Genomic DNA, 6,000 nt, shown 5'->3' with positions numbered 1-6,000 from the left:
AAGGTAAGGATCTTATGTTTCTTTTATGTTATGGAAGAATTATATATGTTATAGTATGTAGAAATGAATGAAAAGTATGAAAATTTTGGGTGTTGTGGATATGGGTGTTTGGCCGTGTGCATCAAATTGGCAGGGGGAATATGAATTAAATTATTTAGTATATTAATTGTGTTGTTGTAGCCTTGTGATGAAAATAGAAGATAAATTGTTCTTGTTGTTATGGAAAATTTGTTGTAAGGTTGTTGTAGGAAAATATGCAACTGTATTGTAGTTTATGTAAATATGGAAATGAAAGTGGTAAGGTGCAAATTATGAATATTGTTGATGAAATTGGAAGGTGAAAATATGTTATGAATATGTATGTTGAAGAAAGTGACTTTGGTGGCCCAGTCCGGGCACTAGTCACGGCCTACGGGGATGGGTCGTGACAGAAGGACTATGATGTTGACATTCCATACCACCCAGGGAAAGCAAATGTCGTAGCAGATGCACTCAGCCGTAAATCTATGGGTAGTTTGCCAGATGTATGACTAGAGCAGAAGGGCATAGTCCGTGAGATTTGTCAGTTAGCTAATCTGGGAGTCCGTTTGGCTGATGCTGATAATGGCAGGGTTTCTGTTCGAGCAGTTGCTGGGTCCTCTATCATAGAAGGGATAAAGAGACACCAGTACGAGGATCCTATTCTTGTACATCATAGAGATGCAGCTCTTCAAAAGGAAGAAACCCCATTCGAGGTCGCACCTGACGGAGTGCTACGATACAATGGTAGATTATGTGTACCTGAGGTTGCAGGGTTACGACAACAAGTGATGGGAGAGGCACACCATTCCCGTTATTCTATTCATCCAGGGTCAACGAAGATGTATCATGACCTCAGATGCTTGTATTGGTGGGATGGCATGAAGAGGGATATAGCAGAGTTTGTTACTCAGTGTCCGAATTGTCAACAGGTTAAGATCGAGCACCAGAAGCCTGGGGGGCTATTACAGGAGATGGAGATTCCGACCTGGAAATGGGAGGTAATCAATATGGACTTCGTCACAGGTTTACCTCGCACTCCGCGAAAATATGACTCTATTTGGGTCATCGTTGATAGGTTGACAAAATCAACCCACTTTCTTCCAGTCAGGACTACATATTCAGCTGAGGACTATGCCAAGTTGTACCTTAAGGAGATAGTGAGACTTCACGGGGTTCCCACAGCTATTATCTCCGATAGAGGAGCCCAGTTTACAACTAACTTCTGGAGATCCTTCCAGGAGGGATTGGGGACACAAGTGAGTCTCAGCACAACATTTCACCCTTAGACTGACGGACAGGCCGAGCGTACCATTCAGACGCTACAAGATATGTTACGGGCCTGTGTTATTGATTTCAGGGGTAGCTGGGATGATCACTTGCCACTTATTGAGTTCGCCTATAATAACAGCTACCATTCGAGTATTCAGATGGCACCGTATGAGGCCTTGTATGGGAGGAAGTGCAGATCACCTATTGGCTGGTTTGATGTTGGTGAAACTAAGTTGATAGGTCCAGATATGATTCAGCAGGCTGTTGATAAAGTGAAGCTTATTCAGGAGAGATTACTGGCATCCCAGAGTCGGCAGAAATCATATGCAGATAATCGACGTCGACACTTAGAATTTCAGGTTGGTGACTGGGTGTTCCTGAAGGTGTCGCCCATGAAGGGTGTTATGAGATTTGGCAGGAAAGGGAAGCTAAGCCCGAGATACATTGGGCCTTATCATATTGTCCGTAGAGTAGGCCAGGTTGCCTACGAGTTAGACCTACCAGCTGATTTGGAAGCAGTGCATCCAGTCTTTCACGTGTCAATGCTTCGGAAATGTGTAGGCGATCCTTCCAGAGTATTTCTCGTAGATGATATCCAGGTGACAGAGGAGTTATCTTACGAGGAGCAACCTATAGCAATACTTGATCGGCAGATTAGGAGGTTGCGAACTAAGAACGTGGCTTTCGTCAAAGTATTATGGTGAAACAACAATAGGGAAGAGATGACCTGGGAAGCTGAGGAGGAGATGAAGAACAACTATCCTTACTTGTTCCCTATGCCTACAGGTAACTTAAACTCCTACCTTGATTATATTGATTGTCGGATAAGACTATATGTTATAAGACCATATGTTATGACGATAAGGGAAACCTTTCCAAATATTCTTATAGGACGTTACGGGACCAATTCAACATTCGAGGATGAATGTTCTAAAGGGGGGGAGAATGTTAGACCCCGTATTTTTATACGTCGAGTTATTCGCGAAGGAATCGACGTGAGTTAAAGACGGAACCCTTCCCGGACACGGAATAGAAATCCTTAATTTTTCAATTTTTATTAGAACATAAATTTGTTTATAAATTTTACTTAGTGTAAACACATAAATGGAGATTAGGGATTAATTAACCATGATTGGATTATTAAGTGGGGATTAAGACTTAAATATTCACTAATTATGCACTAGTGGTCGTGTGGGCCCCACTGCCACATGACCAAATCAGATTTTGGCCCATGCTTTAGTTGGGGGAACGTGTAAGACCATCTTGGGCAGAAAAATGGTCTACTTTGTTGACCAAGTTGCAGCCACAACTCATTTCCCAACCCACAAAGTGAACTTAGAGAGAGAGGCTCTAATCTTCACCAAGTGAAGAGGAAAGAGAGCCACGGCCAGCCATGGCAGTTCCACCACCAAGCACGGCCAGCCCTTCTATTTTTTTCTTTCCATTAAACCCCTAAACTGTTCTACACATTCACCATTATGTTTCAAGTGAAGGAGAAACCATAAACATGCCATGCAAGCTCTTATAAGCTCACGGCCAGATTTGAGCTCTCCATTTTGATTAAAAAAAAATATATATTTTCCAAGGTGTTTCAACCCTTAGGAAGGTGCATAGCAACGTGGAATAGCCATTGGAGCAACAAGAAAAAGTATTAGTTCAAGTCATCAAATTCTAGCCAAGTTGAGAAGTTAGATTGTTAAGGTAAGAATTGATCGTCTTTTTACACGTTTTTAGTAAGGATTTGGACGTGTTGTAAATGTGCGTAAATTGAATCGATGCAATTAGGTGTGTTGATGTTGGAGCATGATAATAACCATGGAATTATATATGTTGATGTTGAAGTATGGTTGTAACTTGGTGAACATGAATTGCATGTATAAAATTTTGAATGTTGGTGTTGGAATGCTAATGTGGCCGTAGGGACTGTTTTAGTTGAAATGGGTGGACTGATTTTATTTAGTAATTATGGTTGTTTCTATCATAAATTACATATTAAAAGGATGAAAAGAATTAGAAAGTTAAAGGTGAAGTTGTGTTGATATGAATACAAATTGAATCCATGAAATTATGTGTATTGTTGTTGAAGCATGGTTGAAGCCGTGTAGGGACTGTTTTGTGTAGAAGGTGGTGAACTAATTTTACTTGGTATTTTGATTGTTGTTGTCATGAATTTTATGATGGAAATGAAGGTATTTAATGGTTAGAGTTGGAGCTAAAATTGTTTGTGGGTTGTTGTAAGGATTGTAGTGATAATAATGTAGCTTATTTGCGTATGAATTGATGATGTATTTTTCGTGTGGCTGCTGGTCGTATCTCACTGAAATTATATGAAAAGAAGATATGAAATAATGTGTAAGAATCGTATGTGGTTTGCTTAGTATGTTCGTAAGCGTTTGCAAGAATTCCGAGCATCTTTTGTGTTAAAGTTAGGGGCTGTTTTGGATGTGTCTTTGTTGTTCTTATTGAGCTTGGAAGATTGATGATAATTAATATTATGCATTGTGTTGTATGTTGGTTGGGCTGTTATAAAGTTGGTTACATGAAAACGTTAAGGTTACGGACTATTAGGAATAACTTGAAGACGTAGTAGTCGTATGTGAATCGTTATTGAATATTGTGAACGTTGGCTGTTTGGAATATTGCGTGGACTGTTTGGAATGTTGTGCGGGCTGTTCGGATTGATTCTTGCATCTTGTCTTGAATAGCCTCGATATAGTACTTAAACGTATAATCATTGGCGTTAGCTTGACTAGTATGTAATTAGTTTGGGATGTAAGGAAACCGTCGTCTAAATTGTCTAGAAAGGAGTTGCTAACGTTGGGAAACGTTTTGAATCTCCCCGTAGCTTAACCATAATTCTTGACGTCTTAATATAGGTTGAAACTTTGGGCAGCGTATACGAGTTGTGTTACGAATAAACGCCAAAGGTATGTAAAGTTAACACTTCTTTATTTTTTTTGGCATGATCCGTACAAAACGAATAGACGATATGTATATGGTTCCAAAGAAGTTCCTATTCTTAGAGCCACTAGGATGGCTAATGTTCTTGATTCTCAGAATTTGATTTATTATTATTTTGATATGTACATATGATTTCAAAGTTCCATTTTGATAAAATCCAAAGGGACATCCGAAGTTACTTGATATGATTATTATTTGAATTTGCAAATGATAGTTCGTTTTGAGTATTCCATTGAGTCTTGATAATGTTTAAAATTGCGTATGGTTTCTCACTACTCTGCTCATGCATGCCTCAATATATCTTTCACCGAGTCCCGGGCCGGGTATGTTATCGTGCACAGTTTCACTGCATTGTTCACCGAGTCCCTCACTAGAGGGCCAGGTACGGTATATATGATGATATGATGACATGATGATGAGATGATGATATGATGATATAATGGCATGTTATGGCGGCTAGGAGGGCATATGATGACTTTATTCACCGAGTCCCTCACTAGAGGGCCGGGTATGGTATATATGTATATGATATATGATATTGACGAGCATGATTATGTTTCAAAGGCAAGTGTTTTGGTATTCTGAACATTGTACTTGTTTCCTGTACTCCTTATTTCAGATATGCTCCTTTTACTGTATTTCCCGCTTTACATGCTCAGTACATATTCCGTATTGACCCCCTTTCCTCCGGGGCTGCGTTTCATGCCCGCAGGTACAAATACTAGCTTTGGTGAGCCGCCAGCTTAGGAATTCCCTTCTGCTATCTTGGAGAGCTCCGTTGTTCTGGAGCCCAGATTTTGGTATAACTCCTTTTCGATATATATATATATGTATATGTTGTCTAAGGGTACGACGGGGCCCTGTCCCGTCCTATTTCACTGTTGACACTCTTAGAGGTCTGTAGACATGGATATGGGTTGTATCCAGATGTGATTAGTTGTGTGTATGATTAGTATGCGTGTTCTATCATTGTGGCAGCCTTGCCGGCTTGCATATATTGTCATGTTGTGGTAGCAGCCTTGTCGGCTTGCGTTTATATATATAGTTGGGACGTTCCCACCTGTTATGACAGCCTTGTCGGCTTATGTACTGTGTTATCTGTTGATAGTTGTGATTCCTCAGGAGACAGGTTGCCGAATATATATATACATTTAGGCGACCGTTCCGAGACTATGTTTTGGTCATTATAAGTTCCATATTATGTTTGTTGTGAACTGATCATATAGCTAACAGGTGTGTATACGAGTTCCCAGTTCAGGCACTAGTCACGGCCTATGGGGTTGGGTCGTGACACATTATTCATCAAATTCATGAACACTGCCGGAGCATTAGTCAACCCAAACGACATCACCCAAAATTCGTAATGGCTATATCTCGTTATGAAAGATGTTTTGGGAATATATTCTTCTTTAACTCTCACTTGGTGATAACCTGACTGCAAGTCTATTTTGGAGAACCATTTGGCACCCTGTAGTTGATCAAATAAATCATCAATCCTTGGGAGAGGATATTTGTTCTTTATCATCACCTTGTTCAACTGCCTATAATCGATGCACATTTGTAGGGAACCATCTTTCTTCCTCTCAAATAGGACTGGTGCTCCCCACAGTGATGAACTGGGTCTAATAAATCCTTTCTCAAGCAGATCTTTCAACTGTGCCTTTAATTCTCTCAATTCTGCCGGAGCCATTCGGTATGGAGGAATATAATTAGGCTTGGTGTCCGGAAACACATCAATAGAAAAATCAA

The sequence above is a fragment of the Lycium barbarum genome, chromosome 11 (genome assembly GCF_019175385.1).
Source record: "Lycium barbarum isolate Lr01 chromosome 11, ASM1917538v2, whole genome shotgun sequence".
NCBI classification, from domain to species: Eukaryota; Viridiplantae; Streptophyta; class Magnoliopsida; order Solanales; family Solanaceae; genus Lycium; species Lycium barbarum.
The sequence above is the reverse complement of the archived record's forward strand: the minus strand, read 5'-3'. Positions refer to the sequence as shown.